The 21,973-nt window shown below is 37.2% G+C and overlaps 1 protein-coding gene across 9 annotated transcripts in view; it reads left to right on the top strand.

Annotated features, from left to right (window-relative positions):
- oprl1 (opiate receptor-like 1) overlaps positions 1-21,973 on the top strand; it is a 317,839-nt gene that overhangs the window by 33,671 nt on the left and 262,195 nt on the right. For 4 of the 9 annotated variants that reach the window (XM_087305425.1, XM_087305423.1, XM_087305421.1 and 1 more), the window contains exon 2: positions 3,500-3,536. The exons of the other annotated variants lie outside the window; for them this stretch is intronic. The gene's annotated coding sequence lies outside the window, so the exon portion shown is untranslated. The remainder of the gene's footprint in view (positions 1-3,499; positions 3,537-21,973) is intronic. 9 annotated transcript variants of the gene reach the window in all.

Below are 21,973 nucleotides of genomic sequence, written 5' to 3'. Positions count from 1 at the left end.
TTTTGATGACCTGCTTACATCCTCTTTTAAAAGTGACTCTTATCTGATTGTCTGCATTTACACAGCAAAGGCGCAATGACCAGGGAAAAAAAAAAGAGCGGCCGCGGACAAACAGCTCATAATTAAAGAGTGCTTTTTTGTCTATTCCTGTATTTAATCTGTTCGCTGTTTTAAAAACCTTTAGGCATCTTAATGTAATGTCCATGGCGTGATTTGCATGTGATGTATGTACTAGTTTTATATCTTTTTATATTGGTTACGTGGCGGACATTGCGCTCTCTTGCTCTCGTTAACATGCTTAAATACTTGTGCTATATGACAATATAAAAGCTGTTTAAGTCCTTGTGTATGATATTTAAGGTTTGGGACTCTACTGAAGTCTGTTCTGAAAAGAAAGTGTCAGACTTGACGTCATTCGCTACGGTTTCTAATGACTGGCGACTCACATTGACAGGTGAAAATCCGATCAACCTGCTTACACTGGAGACACGAGAACAGAGATCTGATTCATATCGGATACATTTCCACATATGATTTGAGTAAATCGGAATCCATGTGATTTGTTCCTGCATACACGTATATGGGTCATTTCCAATCTGTGCCACATGGGAGAAAAAAAATCGGAATTGAGTCACTTGAACAGTGCAGTGTAAATTTGGCCTTAGTTCATATTACATGCACACATAAAGCGCAGTGGAAAAAAAATATAAATATCCCTTTATTATCCATGGGCTGTTAAACAAACAGAAACGGTTGGACTTGATGAAGTCAGTAATATGCAAATTAATGTATGACATAATCTAGCAACATTTAGTGACTTTTCAGGCAGAGCTTAGCGCCTTTTCATTGAAAATAGTTGGCGACACTTTAACGAACATTAAAGTAAAACCAGAAAAGGAAACTGAATAGTTCACTTTCAGAATGACTGGTCACTATTGACTTCCATAGTATTTTTTCCTCTACTATGGAAGTCTACAGTGATCATCAACTGGTCAGATATTAGCATTTTTTTATTTTTTGTTCAATAGAAGTAAGAAACTCGAAGCTTTAGAACAAATAGAGGGTGAGTAAACAATAACGGAATTTCATTTTGGAAGTGAGCTGCACTTTTAATAAAGACTACAACGGTACCATTCAAGTCAGGTCATCTTTATTTCTGTAGCACTTTTACAAGATTGTGTCAAAGCAGCTGTATGAAAAAAAATAAAATAAAACATAATATTTCAAATGGTTGAACATATTCAACATATCATACAGGCAGCAGAGTAGTGGTAGAATGTTGGAATGTTGGCAATGTTGGTGTGCTTTTGTTTTTTAATAAGAGCTGATTCAGTTCACTTTAATATAAATGTCAGTTGAAGGACAGTCCACGGAAGAACATTGAATCAGCTTTTATGTAACTTACCTTAAAAGGCTTAATAACTAAAATACTGCTGTTATATGTTATTGTACCTTTAATTCATGCCTTGAATTAATTAAAAAATGAATATCTGACATTTCTGTCATAATTATTTAATTTCTGTGATCACAAAAGCTATTCTAATTCGATTCGTTCATTGTGCTGTAGTGATTTTTCCACTTGTTCATGTCAAGGCTGTTAAGTAATGTCAGCACTGCTTTATCTCTTTAAACTTGTTTAAATCACAGAGACATCTGTGGGAGAACTCAAATGGTTCTTACTGGTTGCCTGATCGAGAAATGCAAGTAAATACATGCATTTGCTCTAAGGTTTGTTTTGCTCAGCTGAAAAATAAATGTGCTGCATGTGGTTCAAGCAAGTACTGCTGTTTCTGTGCTGCCATGGTGTGAAATCCAGTTTCAGAAAAGAAATAGCCTACATTGTTTTTTTTCAGCATGGATGTAAGCTATTATCCGTGTTGTACTAGACATATGTAGTACTTTTGCTGTTTCTTGAATAGTGTATGTCTGATGTTTATGTGCAGTAAAACATACAACTGTTGTGTTTGAGATTGTTAAAGGTATAGTTCACCCAAAAAATGTTAAAGAGCCTCTAATATGCATTAAAAAGGATCATATTTTGGTTTTGGGGTCTCCAACAACAGGCTGATGGCCATGCAAGGTCAAAAACCACTTTCATTGTCTTATAATATGCATTTATTTTTACATAATTAACCCCAACAACTCCCATATGATTAGTTCAGTAATTCATTTGTTCCTAAACCCATCCTTAGCAGGATGCTAATCTGCACTGATTGGTCTGATGACCCAGTCAGTTGTGGTTGGTCGACAGCATTCAGTGCGAGACAGAAAGAAATGCACAATATGGCAACAATTATATATCAACAATTTTGAAGTAGTCAGAGTGCAGAGTGTATGTGTGAGTCCAATGCTGGTGTGCATTAAAGCAATGCAGTTTAACACCACATATTTATCTATTCTTAACTATGAGTGAAAACAGTGACACACATTCAGTATTAATCCACGCAGTGGCAAAAGCTAAATTATTTTGAAACTTGACCTCCGCAGGAACAGCTGACTGTGGCCATAGCAACAACAAACAGCAGTAGATCGCGAGCTCACAAACACATTTAAATCTGTAAACAAAACGGTACACATATCGTTTTCAACGTGGCTTTAGACGCAAAATGAGAAGTGTTAACCAGATACGGTACAACCGGTTACAAGTAACAAAACACAAAAGCTAAAGAAAACAAGGAGGCAACTCTTTTAATCACATTTGCGAATTGGAGGAAGAAACTGAACCATGAACTGTTTACTGTGAAGTTCCTGTCAAGCTCTGACAAAGTCCCATATATCAATAGTCTTTTCTGATCATTCCTTTAACAAATGGCCGATGAATGCCCCATTTTAAGAGTGTAGATTGCTGAAGCACTCGTCAGAAAAATTACAAGAACCCAGCATAAGGTTAGAACTATAATGCTGAGGTATTTTTGCAAAAATAAACTTAACTCTTCACAGCCTCATCACATGTTTGGGTAGGGAAAATAACACAAACTTTACCTCACACTTCAGAGCACAGTGTCTATGCAACTTGATTCAACCGAAATCTGCTACAGTGTTTGTGGTTGGGCCTGGAAGTTTAAATTTTCCCTGGTTGGCGCACATAACAAATTGGCGGGACTTGAGTTCCATATCGATGTCATGCCGACATGACTAAAGATTTGTTACAATGGCAATTCATTCGAACCTCTATGAGTCGACTCTTTTATAGATGAATCAGTAGTTTTAAACACCGCACACTTTCAGATTTAAACCTTAGCTGGACACTTCACCACACTGCATGGAAGGTCATTTTCAAAAACCCATAATAGGGGCTCTTTAATTTGCTCACTATTTGCTGAACCCTAAGTGGTTATAAACCTGTTAAGGTTTTTTTTTCTTCTATTAAACATAAAAGAAGATATTTTGAAGAATGCTGAAAAACATTAAAATCCATAGAAGAAAAGACAAATACCATGGAAGTCAATGATTACATCTTTCCAGCTTTCTAAAAAATATCTTCTTTTGTGTTCAACAGACGAAGCAAAGTCAAACAAGTTTGGAACAAGAAAATGGTGAGTAAACGATGACAGAATTTCCATTTTTCATCTATAACTTTATTAATTTAAATAGGATTATAAAAACTATTTATAATAGCAATTACTAAAATGACGTCAATACTTTAAAGTATAATTGGAAGCAGATAACACTGAATACCTTACACATGCAGGTTTAAAATGGCTGTGCTGAACCTAATAATAGTTTAATTATTTTCAATAGGTCTAGTCTTTACACATGTTTGTTTCAGTCACAATAATATTGATTGATAATGATTACTGTTCCCAAGAGCAGGAATTCAAAGACAATTAGCAGGTTGAGGTTTGCTCATTTGCTTTTAATAAAGAATCAAATCGAAAGGATCTGCTTTTTTATCAGAGGAACTGTAAGAACCTTCTGCCCAAACCTCCTGAAGAAAACTACAAACACATACAGGAAAAAATGGGCAAAGGGTTTTTTCACAGACTTACCATAATTTTTTAGAGTAGATCAATAGTTAAAGCCAACACACATTGGAACGATTTTTACTCATGCCTATTTACATACTCGCCTTCATCCATTTGTTAATCTTCTTTTGTTTTGTTAGCAACACCATCTTCCAATGAACCAATCAGTTCTTAAAGTACAAAATCAAGCACCGCCCTACATATACATACATTCTATTTTCAGGACAGTTTCCACTGAAAGTACAGTATAATATGATATTGGAAAAACAGACAAACTTCCATTTCATGCCAATTTTAATACCTTACCATTAAAGCACAGGTGTCAAACTTAGTTCCTGAAGGGCCTCAGTTCTGCACAGTTTAGTTCCAATTCTAATTAAAAACACCTGATCAAACTAATTGAGTGCTTTAGGCTTGTGTGATGGATGGATGATTGATATTGTTGGTGAGCGCATGCTACTAACAAATATGCATTGAAGCAAAATGAATGTAAAGCTGCTACTACAAAAATATTGACAAGGAGTCGAAATGGAGAGAAATTTTTGATGAAATAGGATTTAAAGGTGAATTTCATTTTTGAATTAACTATGCATGTTTTGTTATCAATGTAACAAATACCATCTTAATGGTTTTACCAAGCATGTAAGGAGTCTCTCTTCTTATAACAAGCGAGTGGCTTTTCTTAATTGCAAGCATGCAGAGAACGCACTTGTGTTCTCGTGAAGACCGTTCTTGCCAGGTAACCTCAAAAGAATGTACTCGGGAGACAGCAATAACACAGCGATAACACAGAACGCGGCCTCTGAGGAATGAGATGCTGCATTCTTCCAAATGGTCACATGACTCGCACGCATTTTTAAGGGAAAATTATTTAAACATTACAGCATTTATACAAGGATCTTTCACCCCTTTTCAATATAGATAGCATGCACAAAAACCTTACAAATATTCATTGCACAATACAAATAAATAGATTTTAATACAGATTTCTGCAAATAAACAACCTTATGGTGTTTTTACCTTTTATTAAGGTTTTCATGGTAATGTTTACTTTCACCGTCTCATTTAGGGAAACTCCTGAGATAAATACTGTAAGTTATTTCTCTAAACTTTAATAATAAATCTATTTAAATAATGCGTTTTCCACCTTTGTTCAGCCGCAACGACTTATGGGACTTCTCGAGCGAGTTTTGCACTCAAGGGCCCTATCATATAAGGCAGGGATTCCCAAACTTTTTTTATTCCAGGACCCACCTAGGCAAGTAATTTAATCTCAAGACCCACCATAATATTTTAATATGGAAAAATGGGTAAAAAAAATTATCCATTCAAAGCAGTCAAAAATATATGGTGTGCGGCTTTTTGGATTTTGCGATTTGATATGCACAAAATCAGGCTTGAAGTGCTTTTTGTGGGATGCTGGCTGGAACTGTGATCATTTTTTTGTTGAAAAAGATACTGTTCTTTTTTTAGAAGAGAATATGATCAACCTTTGATCAAGCCCCTGGATTATGATCAAGCCCCATCACATTGCAGTAAATTCCTCTGCTAGTGTATAGTGATAAGAAACTAAATAGCTTTTTGATCGAATACTACAAGCTGGGAAAACGTCAGATAAATATGCCAATGCAATTAACATTATTGCTGAATAGATCTAATATTTACACATTTGCTTGAGGAAGGAATGATGGGGGTAGTTACATTACTATTACTATTTTACATAACATCTATGCCCTTCCATAACATTAGCTGATGTTAAAACTAACAGATAGCACTATAGCTATTTATTGATTAGCAATCTGTCAACGTTGGTATGTACAAAATATGGGACAACAAATAGCTTCCAATGATAGAATACATAGCAAACATTAGAAAATATTGACAATAAAATAAAAGGTTTAGCCAATTAAAATCAATGGCCTATACAGAAATTAAATAAAGCTATAAAATCTATTTCACTTTTAATTGTATTTGCATATTGATTAAAGTTACTATAGCTATTTAGTGAAGAGCAGCAAATGAATCATTGTGTTTTGTTTGATAACAGAAGTGTTAATGTAAGAATGCACAGATCTATAATGAAGCATTCGACTACTTTAGTAACTGTTTGTGCTCATTTAAGAGAAAATTAGTAGTGTTTAAAATAAAACACGCAGGACAGAGCAAAAAAAAAAAAAAAAAAACGAAAACAATAAGCACTTTTAATAAGCACTTTTACCCTTACCGAGAGCTCCGCTCTGCGCGAGCTCTACCGGCTAAATGCAGATTGCGAGAGCTCAAACGGAGCAATGCTCGTAATGTCGAGTGAAAAAAAAGAAAAAGACAGCTGTGAAACATAACCAGCTTTGTCTTTTTATAGGAAATACACTTTAGATATTTTTAGGGGAAGAGGTTTTTAAATTATTGCCGTCAATCATACTGCTTTTGATTCCCCGCAATGTAAATATAGCTGCAGCTATGTGACGTTGCGCGACCCACCTTCGTTCACTGTGCGACCCACAGTTTGAAAACCCCTGATATAAGGGACAAGGCGTGTTTGGCGTGATTTGTTGCTATTTTCAGACCAACACAACTCGCGTTCTGTAAATAGCAAATTCATTTGTGCTGCTTTCTGGAGTCATGGGTGTTCTGGTCTAGAAAGGAGGTGTTTTAAGGAACTACAATGTGCAATGGAGCTGGTCTAAAGTCCAGCGCAGAACACATTAGCTGTGCACCTTTGCTTAATACACAAAGGATGTACAGCTACACACAAATATCTTAACAAATGAAAAAGAATAAAAGGATTAAAATATAAAAAAAAAATATATATATATATATTCTTTTCTACATAAAAATAAAAAAACAGTGCCTCTATGCCTTCTTCTCGTGGTCTTTTTTCAGTTTATTTATGACAATTTGCTTTTTTTATTGTTGTTGTTATTTATTGTATGCATATGTATATTTGTTTTAATAAAAACAAGTTTAGATTTGTCTATCTGTTGGGTTTTGGAGACATATGGATCAGCATATGGGGCATAACAATAGGACAAGTGTTTGGATATAACTGCGTTCTTTTGAGCACACTTCATTATTATTGTTTATTTATTTGTTTGCTAGAAATTAGAACTGAATTTAGAAATAGTTTTGAAACAAATCTTTGCGCTTATCAAACAAAATTAAATATGTCGGCTGATGGATTTCTTGAATCGAGTGCGTACAACACCATTTTCTTTTCCACGAAAGTAAAGGAGTAAAAAGTAAAAAGAAAGAGAAAGTAAAGAGGTTGAATGGAGGAGGCTCATTCTTTACCCTCACACAGATGGTCTGTTTAAGTATTTTCTCAGCAGTGAATCGTAATTTTTTTTCTACTTACAATGTCTGCCATGGCGTAAAGCAACTGTCTCCTAAAGGGGATGGGAGATGAGACTCTGATTGGTTTAATGCACGTTATGCTCAAAACTTAACCCATAACTCATTTAGAGAATAAGCACAACCCTGTGAGACCATGACACAAGCCATATTTTTTCATCCTTAAAATAGCAAAAGTGGATTTAGACTTTGTGCCTAGATCTTCAAAATAGAGATCTAAGTCTGTATCGATGCATTCTAGATATCAAGAACACTTCAGAACACTTTACGCATCCTCTCTTCTTGAGGTCTTGAATATTGGAACTGAACTTTGGCAGTTGATGATGATACTACTTCTCTACTTCAATCATTAACATCAGCTTTTGTCTGACCATAAGTAAAATAAAGAGTAATATAAAATCTTTAAAAAAAAAAGTAGCCTAATGAAACTGACAATTAAAAAGAGAATAATAAAGAATATTAAAAGAAATCAAACTAAACTAAAAAAGAATTGCAGATGTAAAGTCACTCTTTCTTTAACAATCCCTCAGTTATAGCGTAACTGATCAAGATCAATAGGCATCCAGCTATTTACACTCAATTGATCAATTGCTGTGCCTGTGCCAACAAATCCTTGGTATACAGGTTTATGAGCGTCGGCTTATTAACATATAGCTGAGTTGCAGATAATTGAGGACTGATGCCTGGTGGAATTATCAATCAATTGAGCAGTTAGTCAGCAATTTGGAATTTCAGCATGATTGCTTTATCCATACCGCAGAAACCTGCCGCATACTGTAGGGACCGAGTAACTGTAGAGAGCGTTAAATTATTCAGCTCTGTCAAACTACTCACTGCCAGTCCATTATGGAGGTATTGGAAACAGCAGAGACTCTGATGCTGTATGAATCTGAGCAGATGTGATGTTTTTGTACACCTGGATATTCATTTCTCTATGAAGGTCAGCGGTAATACAATAGCAGGGCTTGGGCTACATGCCCAAACCGACTCAACGCTGCGATTCACAGAAGAAATACTATGCTCTTGGGCACCACGGTATTCTTGTTATTCCGTGCATTTCTCTTTCTGTAAGCCAAATGCAGGTCAGGCCCCCGAAAACTATTTTTCTCTGACTTCTCAAGCCTCTGTTAATGCAGAATGCTGTTGTGGGATTTGTGACAAATACCAACAGGGTCTACATAACCTCCTGTCCAGACCTCGCTGCTCTGGGTACCCATTCAATTCAGAATTCAATATAAAGTGTTGCTATGTGCTTTAAAGGTTTGCATCGAAGGGGGCTTACATTTCTGAAGTCTTCATCCTCATCATAGCCAGAGGGGGTCTTAGATCAGAAAAGTAAACTGCTTTTCTATATTCCTCAATCTTCTTTTTAAGTTCCCATAACATCCTCTTCCTTTTTGTGTGTGTTTGTCTGTGTGTGTGTTTAAAACTAATATGTTCTATTTGTTTGTAAATTTAAAAAAAAATGTTGCAAATGACACTTAAAAATGTTAAGTAATGTAGCAATTAGAATGTATAAAACATTTGCATGTTCCTGATTTTGTTTCATTTTTATAGTTTATGTGCATGTATTTCAGAATTCGTCTTAAGACTAAGGGCCTACTCACACTATGCCATCAGTACCGTGCCCTGGCCCGTTTCTCGGATCGTTTGAGAAGTGTGAGTGCGCTGCATCAGGCTCAAGCACAGTTCACTTGGCCGGCCCTGGCCCAGTTGGAAGAGGTGGGCCTGAGCGCGGTTCACTTGGTCTTGGCAAAACCAAAGCCCAAAACTTAAAGCGAGACGTGACTTTTAAGGGACTGTTTCATATGGATTTATTAATCAATCTTACTGTTCAATAAACGCAAACTGCCATAGATTTTTAAAGGCGCAAACCCTTCACTGCACGACAGCTGCGCACCTTCAGCAGACCTCCTCATTCCTGCAGCACGAGAGCTTTATGATTATGAGCGCCAAAAGTGGCGGATCTGTTCGGCAAAATATCTGACTGCGTGTCACCGCATCCCTAAGGACTGTTTGGTGAAATATTTGACTGCATGTCACTGCATATCAAACAACTGACACAATATAACTAGATAAATCTCCACTGTGCTGCTGAGTGAGAGCGCTTTCCACTGAACAGCACAGCACCGATGACGTAAGCGTGCCGAGGTGAGTGAGAGGCATCGGGGGAGACGGGAGGGGGGACAAGCGTGCTTTGGCCCGGTTCGAGGCAACTGTACCTAGTGTGAGTACGGCCTAAAGGTGACCGTGCTTTCTGTGTGGTGGCCCCACGGCTCAGGAACTCTCTCCCGATAGCACTGAGAACTCTGGGATTAGTTTAACTTTTTAGAAAGCATTTGAAGATGCACCTTTTTGGTCTAGCTTTTAATTAACAGTATTCGTGTTTCTGTATTTGGAATTAGTTTTAATATGTTTTAACATGTCTTATTTTATTGTCATGTGTTCTTAGTTGTTTTATCTTATTGTAAAGCACTTTGTGACTCAATGTCTGGGAAAAGTGCTATATAAATAAACCTTTACTTACTTTACTTACTCGCTGCATCTGGCTCACCTGGCTCTCATTTCCGCTCACACTCGTCAGTATTACCAAGCCAACCAATCCAAGCCAGAGCTATGTGTTGTTGCGACGTGTAGTTACATTGTTTGAAAGGAGCGCGTCATGCCATGGCGAGGGCCATGGCGAGGGCTGTGCGTCCACACGTAGGCTGTGCTGGAGCCCACAAGTACGCTTGATGCAGAAGTATAAATCAGCCTCAGGTCTCCATTTCAGATGTCGCCACAGCGGAATGAACCACCAACTATTCCAGCTTATGTCTTCCGCAGCGGATGCCCTTCCAGCTGCAACCTAGTATTTGGAAACACCCAAACACACTCATTCCTATAGCACACCTAGCACCTTCAACACATGTCTCTGGACTGTGGGGCAAACCAGAGCACCAGGAGGAAACTCCATGCAAATTCCACACAGATATGTCAACTGGCCCAGCTAGGGCTCGAACCAGCGACCTTCTTGCTATGAGGCCACAGGGCTAACCACTAGTCACCATGCTGCCCCCTTTAACTTTGTTTGCACAGAAATACATTTTAATGAAAGCTGACCGTTCGTTTTGACCCCAAGGGCCATATCATACACCCAGCACAATGTGGCGCAAGGTGCGGCGCAATTGTTGTTTGCTAGTTTCAGCTTGGCGCTTGCGTCGTTTTGACGTTTTGCAGCACGCTGTTAAAATAGCAAATGCATTTGCGCTCATTTGTGTGCCCAAAGACATTCTGATCTAAAAAAGGAGGCGTGTTGAGGCGCATTGCTGGTGCAGACTGCATGATTTTAGCCCCGATTTTGGCTCACCGACAGGTTTTGAGAAATCGCCGACAAATGCCTGAAATCACAGGCAAATCAGTGCTCGTGCATGTGAGTGACAATCACATAGTTTGAAAAATTAAAGATGCGATCTGAGAGAATCGCAGATGAGTCGCCCATGCGACTAAGTGAAGGGGACACTACACTGTCAGTGGGCGCCGGCTAAATATCTGGAGCTGTCGGCGATTCAAATCATGCTGTGCGAAATGAGTTTTGACTGAAAATAACATCGGCGATCACCTACAGCCAATGAGAGAGCAGCATTCACTTGTGTGTGTGTGTGTGTGTGTGTGTATATACCAGCTGCAGGCCAGCGGGAGGCTGGGGGAGAAGTGAAAAGCGCTCATTTTCGGTTTATTTGGACCCGCAAAATGGAGGAAAAACTAGTGGAGGTTTGACAGGACTCAGAAGCACCCATGTCTGTTTGACGTTTCATACAGAGGAAATTAGTTTATTATCAACTTAAGTTGGGGAGAAATGGCTAATTCCCTTTAAACCCAGGTGAGCAAATATGTACATTTTAACCCCATTAAAGGCTTCTTTCTCATGTCCTGCAATGTGAAAGTGCCTGTCGCCGATCCATCTTGCAGTACAAACAAAGCAGCGACGAAACGCTAGCCCAGATAGTCATGCAGTGTGAAAACATCTGTGACGCGACTACTTTGAAAATCATGCAGTCTGAACTCGACATTAGTTGTACGCCTCGCTTACACACTGCTTAATACACACAAGATATAGAGCAATATGCAAATGTCTTTACAAATGAAAAACAATTTAAATATTAAGGATATATATATATATATATATATATATATATATATATATATATATATATATATATATACATATATATACACATATATATATATATATATATATATATATATATATATATATATACATATACATATACATATATAAATATATATACACATATATATACATATATATATATATATATATATATATATATATATATATATATATATATATATATATATATATATGTATATGTATATATATGTATATATATATATATAATAAGGATATAAATAGGACATAAATATATATATATATATATATATATATATATATATATATATATATATATATATATATATATATATATATATAATAAGGATATATATAGGACATAAATATAAAGGATTAAAATATTACAAAACATATTATTTTCTTGCCTACATAAATATAAAAACCATACTTTCATGCCTTCATCTCGGGAGGCTTTTTCAGTTCATTCATAACAATTTGCTTTTGTATAATGTTATTACTATTAGCAGTATTTTTTTATTATATGCATATTTATGTTTGTTTTATAAAAAAAAAACAAGCTTAGATTTGCCCACCTGTCAGGTTTTAGACCATATGGGGCACAGCACGTGTGTTGCACATGTGTATTTGGATATAACTCAGGTTCTTGACCACACTTCGTTATTATTGTTCATTTATTCGTTTGCTGGAAATTTGAACTGAATTTAGAAATAGTTTTTAAAACAAATATTTGCGCTTAATCAACGAAATTAATTATGTATAGGCTAATTGATGTTTGTGTGTACAAGGTTTCCCTGTCCATGAGAGCGAAAGTTAAAGTAAATAATGAGGAAGTTCATCCCTCATCCCTCACGCTGTAGATGCCTTGTTTAACAGTTTTTTTGCTTGTGAAATGCTCAGTTTTTCCACTTACACTTACTTTACGTCATGTAAATAGCAAATACGATATGGCGCGACGCAACTGACTCCTAAAGGGAATAGGAGATAAGACTCTGATTGGTTTATTCCCAAAACACACCTATAACTCTTTAAGAAAATAAGCTCAACCCTTTTAGTCCATGCGCCACGGCGCAAAGCAGGTTTTTCCATCCTTATATTAGCAAAAGTGGGTTCTGACTCGCCCTTAATGCGTTTGCGCTCTGTGCTTTGCACTTTGTGCATGGATCGTCAAAATAGAGCCCCTAGAGTCAAGGTTTCATATCATTCACATATTATAATAGCCGTACTTTCCACATACCTTTAAGGGCACTCCATTTAAAATAGCTTTACCCAATTGTTTTCCCTGTTCTTTTGATCTATAATGGTCTTTTCGAGATGTCCAAGGCAACAGAAAGTCTTGTTTCCTTTTCATTTTTGCTTATTTACTCACTGGGGTCTACCAGGGTCGCTGGGGTCTGACTCGTAGACATTTAATCTGGCTTTTAATTTCGTTCGCTGCATTCATCTTTTGTCTGCTAACAGCTTTGTGCACTGCCAGGCTCAGTGTGCCAAACGCACGGGGAATTGAACAGCAGTTAGTATCCGGCTTTGTGTGAATATCCTCATTGTGTCAACCGTGGTCATGTCTGTTGATATTAGAAATCCCTGCAGTGTCTGACTGCTTTGTTGAGCTTGATGTCATGTGCCAGAAATATGTGCCAAAGCTCTTATTTCTTAAGGGACGTAATAATGCAGTCATTTCAGAAATATCAATAATAGCAGAGAAGAGATAAAAAAGTGTGAATACACACAAAAAAAATGTGTTGAACTTCATGTTACAGCAGATCACCACATTAGCACTGTCGTTCCCGTCACTGGTAATGTGAGCGCATCTGTGGGATTAGAAGAGAGATCCGTACACCCACTCAGAGAGAACGACAGAGACGAGGCTTTTAAGCCAGCAGATATGGGTGTGCATATTTGTGCGATGTTGAAATGGGACATTCCTTTGATTTGTAAATGGAACAACATGCTCTGTATGAAATATCAGCCTATAACTGATTATATGCACAGACTGCACTTTCTGCCTGTTTTTATTTGCATTTGATGCAATTACTGTGTTTAATTCCACCCTACACTGCAAAAAATGCTTTTCTTACTTAGATTTTCTTGTCTTGTTTCTAGTCCAAATATCTAAAAGTTCTTAAATCATGAAGAATTTTCTAGACAAGCAAAACAGATTGTCTTGTTTTAAGAAAAATACGTTAAAATGAAGTGAGTTTTTCCTCATATCAAGCAAAATAATCTGCCAATGGGGTGAGCAAAATAATCTTGTTTTTCGATTTGTAATAAGACTATTTTGCTCACCCCATTGGCAGATTATTAAGCTTGATTTAAGAAAAAACTCATTTTGGCAAATTATTTCTTAAAACAAGACAATATGTTTTGCTTGCCTAGAAAAATTTTCTTGATTTAAGAACTTTTAGATATTTGGACTAGAAACAAGACAAAAAATCTAAGTAAAAAAAGCTTTTTTTTTGCAGTGTAGTCTGTATTTTTATGATTGAATTTTGAGTTTGAATTGCAGTTCTTTTGAATAATCAAAGAATGGATATCTTTATTTGTTTAAAAAAATGCTGCTTGTTGAAACTACTTATTTGAAATAAGCTGAAACAACACAATTTTTAAGTTTTTTGGGGGGCAACTTAATTGTTTTTGCTCAATATACTTAAATTTGTTTAAAAAGTTAAGTTAATTCATTTGTGCTGAGACAACATGAAGGAATTTTTCATATTTAAATTTTAATGCTATGAAAACTCTTTTTGAAATAGGGTTGCACAATTATTGAAAAATAGATCCAAATCTCGATTCGACCCTACACACAATCTTGATTTAGCTTTTTTTTTCTCGATTCATTCATTCATTTTCTTCGATTTAGATTATATTTTCAAGTCTAAAAACAAAGCATATAGATGGTCCCACAAGTCTTCACCTTATTTTCATATATGTTGTTTAGCAACATGGCGTTAAAAGTGTCACATACTGTTTTCATAAGGTATAATTTACAAATGTAATTTCTGTCTTTATGTAATGATGTATTCATGGTTTGTTTACTACCACAGATATTTACATTAGATGTCGCCCACCCTGTTGTTGTCTATTGGAAGGAACGAGTCAATAGAGCTGCCATTTTGGTTCAGGGTCCTTTTGAAATTAATTTCATTTTTGCATTCAAGAGGTTCATTCAAAAATGCTGATTCATCCAGTAATGAAAAATAAAGTCTTTAAGATTTAATCATTGAAGCATTTTTATACAGTATCCAGAACTGTACTGTGGCACAAAACAGTAAAAATGTCAAGCAATCAACTTTGTTACATCATAATATTTGTCAATGAAATTTCATAAGCATATTCGTTCATTCGTTCATTTTCTTTTCTGCTTAGTCCCTTCATTAACCTGGGATCACCACAGGGGAATGAAACACCAAATTATCCAACCTATGTTTACACAGCGGATGCCTTTCCAGCTGCAACCCATCACTAAACTCTCATCCACACAAATACACTATGGACAATTTAGTTTATTCAATCCACCTGCAGTGCATGTCTTTTGACTAAAACAAAAATTGCAACTGACCCAGCCGAGGCTCTAACCAGCGACTTTCTTGCTATGAGGCGATAGCACCACCCACTGCCACCTAAGCATGATCATATATTTGTATAATCTATAGCAGGATTTAGTAAAGCAGACCATAGATGAATATATTTTTACACATCATGAACAGCTAATTCTCAGAAATGTTTCGAGACCAAACTTAAGAGCAGAGAGCTCTGCCTTAGCCATTATTGGAAACTTTACATCTGGCATTTAGAAGAATCAGTGTTATTATTACATTAGATGTGTGTTTTTAGATGGATGTACTTTCAAGATTGCAGAACATTCTGTCTGTACAGTCTTGTTTCATTTGAAAATGTTGGATTTTCATTCAATTGAAAAGGTTGATGAATGTGTTACAGGAACAACGTCACTTGTACATTTTGAAAAGGATTACTGACGTTCAATATATTGTGATAATGTAAATGCACAATATTGATATTGTGGACACTTTAAAATGCAGTGAATAAATTATTATTATTATTCAAACTTTTTGGAGTGCCTTGGAAGAATTATTAGATTGTTGTATTGGCAGTGGTTATCCATCACAGCACCAAATACTTAAAGACTTAAATACTTAAAGACTTAAAGTTCTTATAACACAACAGATTTTGACATTTTTAGTTGTGTTAGTACAATATTCATCATCACAAAATATCATTTTAACTACACAAAAAAAGTGTTTAATGTAAATAAATGCTTCAATTACAGTAACTGCCTTTCCGCAATGCAATCAATCCGCAATCAAACTTTAGATTTGCATCTCTTATCATTCACTTTAATACATTTGTCTGTCATTTAACTTAACTGATCTTAATTTTAAATTAATTACTCATTAAGTCTGATCATTTGTAAGTTACAAATTGCTGCAGAAGCTTTCAGAAAGACCAATTACTAATTATTTTCATCACAAAATCACAATTTGATATGTATACCTTTTAAAGTAAAATTATAATTATATTACGGTACATAAAGTTAATACAATTTTTTGATTGTGTATGTATAAATAAATGTTTTTCCATATAGAAGTCAGATAAATGGAAGTATATGCAAATTACATATATGACGTAGAAGTTCATATTTGGATTTCTTGCGTATAAAATGTCATACATGCAACATATTTTAAAATATAAAAATGGCTGTTTAAATTTTTTTTTTTCAATCATTAGGAATTACAAATATGTTCATGAATAAATATATAAATACTTTTTTGCTACTTTTTTTTGATTGCCATTTTTATAAAATCTCTTGCATACATAGCTTTTTTTATAGGCAAATGCCCAAAAAATATACTTCTCAGAGGGGTTAAGACATTTCTAGGGGGCCACACATTTCGGGGGCCACCAGAGACATTATGAAGGACCCACGACCCGTAATTTGAAATCTGTATCTTACATTGTTTGCTAGTCAATAAACTGATTGTTAAAAGTACTAAATTGGAAAAAGATCTTACTGTTTTGGTCTGGTGATAAAGCAAATGTTCACAATATATATCACACTGATCTTGTGTTCTGAAACTATGATGAAGTGGAATGAAAATATGGCAAATACAATAAAATCAAGACATCAGATTTGATATAATGACTACTGATGTTACAAGTGTGATCAGTTTAAATTTTGCACTAATAGATTTGAAAATGTGCACTTATGAAAATAGTACCAAACCAATAAAAAAAAAAAAGAAGAAAAAACTGTAAAGGGCATCATGCAACGTCTACTTTTGGACCCAATTGTGTGTAGGTATAGTGTGTCCAAGGCAGAGGTCGCGTTAACTGAATATTTTCCGTCATTGACAGATTTTTTTCAGCTGTGACGGAAAAATCTGAAGGTGATCCGTCATTTTGATTGATTATGCTGAGGGTGATCTATTGTAATTTGTAGCTAATTGTAATTCCCACTCCTGTCCAGCTGATGGCGATTGTCCTTGTTTTGTCTACTCTTTGTCACCGCTACGTATAGTCGCAAAAATGTCACAGCAGCTGAGTGTGAGAAGTTTTTTTAAACGGCCAAATAGTTTTGATATTAATAATGAAGGTGAAAAAAAGAGAAAGTGATGCAGTGGACGATGAAGAACAAACAGACAAAAATCCTCTGTCGTCGACAGCTGTTACCAAACAGCAGCAAGGAGGTCAAGTGCTTTGGAATGCATTGTGAGCACTACTGAACGCAGAGGGGTGCAGCACAGATGCGCCCCTAGTGCAGAAGGAGTGCGTGCCGTAGTATTTTTTCCCAGTGAAACGAGTGCTTGCAGGATCGGGAAATACCACAATCAGAGAATCCAGCAAACTTTGTTCTGATCAAAACCTTAGGAGAAATATTTCCTAACTACAAAACGCTGACTGAAGTGGTGCTATCTGTTTTTGGTCACGAGAAGTTGACTTTCCGAGGCAAAGACACAGAATTTAATGTAATGTAATGTGTATTTATATAGCGCATTTATTGTGTATGGCCATACACCCAAAGCGCTTCACAATCATGAGGGAGGGTCTCTCCACACCACCACCAGTGTGCAGCATCCACTTGGATGATACGACGGCAGCCAAAGGACAACGGCGCCAGTGCGCTCACCACACACCAGCTATTGGTGGAGTGGAGAGACAGTGATAGAGCCAATTCAGTGGAAGGGGATGATTGGGAGGCCATGATCGTAAGGGCCGATAGAGGGACTTTGGCCAGGACACCAGGGTTACACCCCTACTCTTTTACAAGAAGTGCCATGGGATTTTTAATGACCACAGAGAGTCAGGACCTCGGTTTAACGTCTCATCCGAAAGCCGGCGCCCACTGACAGTGTAGTGTCCCCTTCACTTTTACTGGGGCATTAGGACTCACACAGACCACTGGTTGAGCGCCCCCTGCTAGCCGCACTAACACCACTTCCAACAGCAACCTAGTATTCCCTAGTGGTCTCCCATCCAGGTACTGACCAGGCTCAGCCCTGCTTAGCTTCAGAGAGTAACAGGTCTTGGGCTGCAGGGTGACATGGCTGTGGCATGTTAATGACAACTGCCTCTGCATTAGTCTCCCTTGATGCGTTTGGTTACGCACAGGCAAGCACCCAGATTTTGTTCATCTGTCAAATAAATAAACTAATAATTTAGCCTATATGCTCGTTGTGCAAGTTCATTGTTAAAATATGAATGAAAAAAGCAATTAGAAAGTCTGCAAATTAAATAACGATCAATAACAGATTATGATGGAATTTTTACAACTCATCCAATGAGAAAGTCTAACGCGACCTCTGGTCTACGGTCATATTGGGTCTCTTTTTTTTATTGCCTAAAATTCAAATAGATTCCAAATCCCAGTGCTGTTGAGGCCCACCACAGCATGATGTAATGTACAGTAGGAGTGTGTTTTTTTCCTGCCCATCATCAATATTGATTGACAGGCACGTATATTGATTGACAGGCACGCTGTCTGAAGCCAGCACCTAAGCCTTTCACTCATCATAGCACACGTGCTGCTAAAGATGTGACAATAAAAGTGATTTGATTTCAGTATTAATGTGATAATACTGATAAGAGCTTTATTAATCACAACACGAAAATCTGATACTGGCAGAAGTCTAAAATAAATGGATTTTAAATTGAAATAAAAACATGATTTCTTTCAGTCCCCTCAGTAGTTTTCAGCCTTCCTGTTGCTGCATTCAATTATGTTCAGGTCTTTGTGAAAGACTTCGGTGACTCATATTTTTTTTCTAATTATTTTAAGAAAGCCTTGTTCATTGGACACCACAGGCGTGCTTGACAGGTCTTAAATCATACCGCACAATCTTGCTTACTCCAGACAAAAACACCCTCAGTCATTATTTGTGTGTCTTCCTAATGGAGTTTTAACCCCTGCATTGCGTCTGGGGGAGAGAGGACACACACAGGTTTGCTGTTGACTGCTAAACTCAGTGTTGCGATGGCAACACAGATGAACGCTTCTATTTCTGTGGCCCTTTTTTGTTCTCAAATTGATGCCTTTGTTTTTGCACTGCCATCCCGGTGGATTGTGCTCTCTGAGGATCTTATGTGTATAGATGTTTCTTTGATTTGGACCTCACTTTGATCTCTGTTTTGCATTGGATACTATGAAAACATACATTCTGGCTCAAAAGTTTCATTGGCAGTGTGGGTGTCTCGCATTTAATTGCTGACAAAATATGTGCTTGACAAGAAAATCACTGGGTTTCAACTTTAGACTATTTGGACATTTGTTGAATGTTTTAGTGTTATTGTACAGTATGCATTCCTCTTTATGTGTGGACGATAGTGTTGGGTGATGTTGCAAAAAAAAAAATCATGATATGTTTTATATCATTCGATATCGATAATTATTGAATATTTTTAACAATAAATTAATTTGCCAACATTACTAAAAAATATTTAAACAAAATATGTCATCTCTCTATATTCAAATAAACATGAGTGTTAAAGATACTGCAGTAGGTGCAGTAGGTGATTGTCTTAATTTTTTGTTGTGCTGGTTGAAAGTCTCTTCAAATTCCAATAGTACTGATTAAAGTAAATGATCTAAATGTATTTTTCTGTATTTTTATATTCTGTGTAAGGCATAAGACAAAAAAAAAGTTTGTCCAATTAAAATGTCGGGCAATGTTTGTACGCAGCTCTGCCATTGGTGCATACACGTGACTGTGCGTTCACGAGAATAATAGAGAGCGAGAGTGGGCGGTAAAAACTTGCTGAATTGAAACTTTTTTTTAAGTCCTGAATCAATATTGGAGTTTCTTTTGCACGCTGGTGGAAGGATGACACCATGGCTGAAGTATTTCTCTTAAATACTTAAGCGCTCAGCGCAAGCTCTCCCTGTTGCAAGGGCTTAAGAGTGTGTGTGTGTGTGTGTGTTTGTTTGTTTGTTTATTTGTTTGGTGCTGTCTATGTTTGTGTATGTGTTTGAATGAGAGACAGTGTGGTGCTGTGTGTCTGTGTGTTTATACAGACAGCTTGTTATAGCCTCCCCCCTAAAATATAACACTGTATATAGACAGCATCGTCAATGCACCGTGATGCACTGAGATATCGAATTGAACCGAAGGCATGATAATCGTAACCGAACCGGGAGACCAGTATAGGTTCACACCACTAGTGGGATGCACATGAAAAGAAACCTAAAAGCTACTCGCGTGACTTTTTATTTACAATCTTCTTACTGCTGCTACACGGCACTCATTTTAGCATGTGTTGTTTTTTTCTGAGCTGAAGTGGCAAACGCGAGCATGTCTTTTCTTTACCAGTTTCTATGGCATAACTAGGTGACTGTTTTCATTGCTGCAGCTCCGATAAAGGTTTATGGGTAAAGTAAAAAGCCAGGGCTGTCCAAACTAGGTCCTGGAGGGCCGGTGTTCTGCTGAGTTTAGCTCCAACCTGCTTCAATACACCTGCATGTAAGTGTCTAGTACAGGGCTGTCCAAACTCGCTCCTGGAGGGCCAGTGTCCTGCTATGTGTAGCTCTAACTTGCTTCAACACACATGCTTGTAAGTGTCTAGTACAGGGCTGTCCAAACTCGCTCCGTGAGGGCCGGTGTCCTGCTATGTGTAGCTCTAACTTGCTTCAACACACCTGCTTGTAAGTGTCTAGTACAGGGCTGTCCAAACTCGCTCCTGGAGGGCAGGTGTCCTGTTGAGTTTAGCTCCAACCTGCTTCAACACATCTCCCTGTAAGGGGCTAGTACTGGGGTGTCAAACTCAATTCCTGGAGGGCCGAAGCCCTGCACAGTTTAGTTCCAACCCTGCTCCAACACACTTACCTGTAGGTTTCAAACAAGCCTGAAGGACTTTGTTTGATCAGGTGTGTTTAATCAGGGTTGGAACTAAACTGTGCAGAGCTGCGGCCCTTTTGGAAGTGAGTTTGACTCCTGTGGGCTAGTATATCTAGTTAGAGCTTGATTATCTGGTTCTGATGGGTTTGATTAGGGTTGGAGCTAAACTCTCTAGGACAGGGGTCACCAAACTTGTTCCTGGAGGGCCGGTGTGCTGCAGATTTTAGCTCTAACCCTAATCAAACACACCTGAACAAGCGAATCAAGCTCTTACTAGGTATACTTGAAACATCCAGGCAGGTGTGTTGAGGCAAGTTGGAGCTAAACCCTGCAGGGACACCGGCCCTCTAGGACCGAGATTGGTGACCCCTGCTCTAGGACATCAGCCCTCCAGGACCGAGTTTGGACACCCCTGCCCATAAGCTTATTGGCATTGCTTTTGAGCCGTGCTTAGCAGCCACATTTAATAAAACTAAAGCGTTTTATACTGAAAGTTCATACCAAACATTTTTTTATCAATATTGACAATGATGTTCGGTCAATAAACACCAGTATCGATTTTATCACCCAGCCCTAGTGGATTATTTCACCAAAATAAGGCCCATCTACTAAAAACAAAGGATGAACATAAACAACAACACCATTCTTGTGTTTTAAATTTTAAAATTTCTATCAATCATATAAAAATATAAACATAATGATAGTCTGATAAAACCAAAGTCCCTTTAAGGCAAGTAATTTCACTCGACAGCCATCTTTGAAACTTTATGCTCGGGCATGCTGTTTGATCGGGGAAACATCCAATTCTCCAAAAGTGTTTGCTAAGCTTACGTTTGCATTACATGTTTAGAATCTAAATTAGAATCAAACAAACCGTTCTACACATTATCATCCTAATGCTTCTTCAGATCACGCTGGTCTTCTGAAGTAGTTCACAACTTGGTCTTGACGGCGAGGACAACCTGGATCAAATGCTACTTGAAAACTACAGACTGGTATCCCTTCTTCCATTCATGGCCAAGATTCTGGAGAAAGTAGTGTTCAATCAAGTCCTGGACTTTTTTACTCAAAACAACCTCATGGACAACAAACAATCTAGCTTTAAGAAAAGCCACTCTGAACTGAGACTGCCCTGCTCTCGGTCGTGGAGCATCTCAGACTGG

Source organism: Danio rerio, chromosome 23, assembly GCF_052040795.2.
Source record: "Danio rerio strain M-AB ecotype USA chromosome 23, GRCz13ab, whole genome shotgun sequence".
Lineage (NCBI taxonomy): Eukaryota > Metazoa > Chordata > Actinopteri > Cypriniformes > Danionidae > Danio > Danio rerio.
This window is presented reverse-complemented; position numbering and strand designations above follow the sequence as displayed.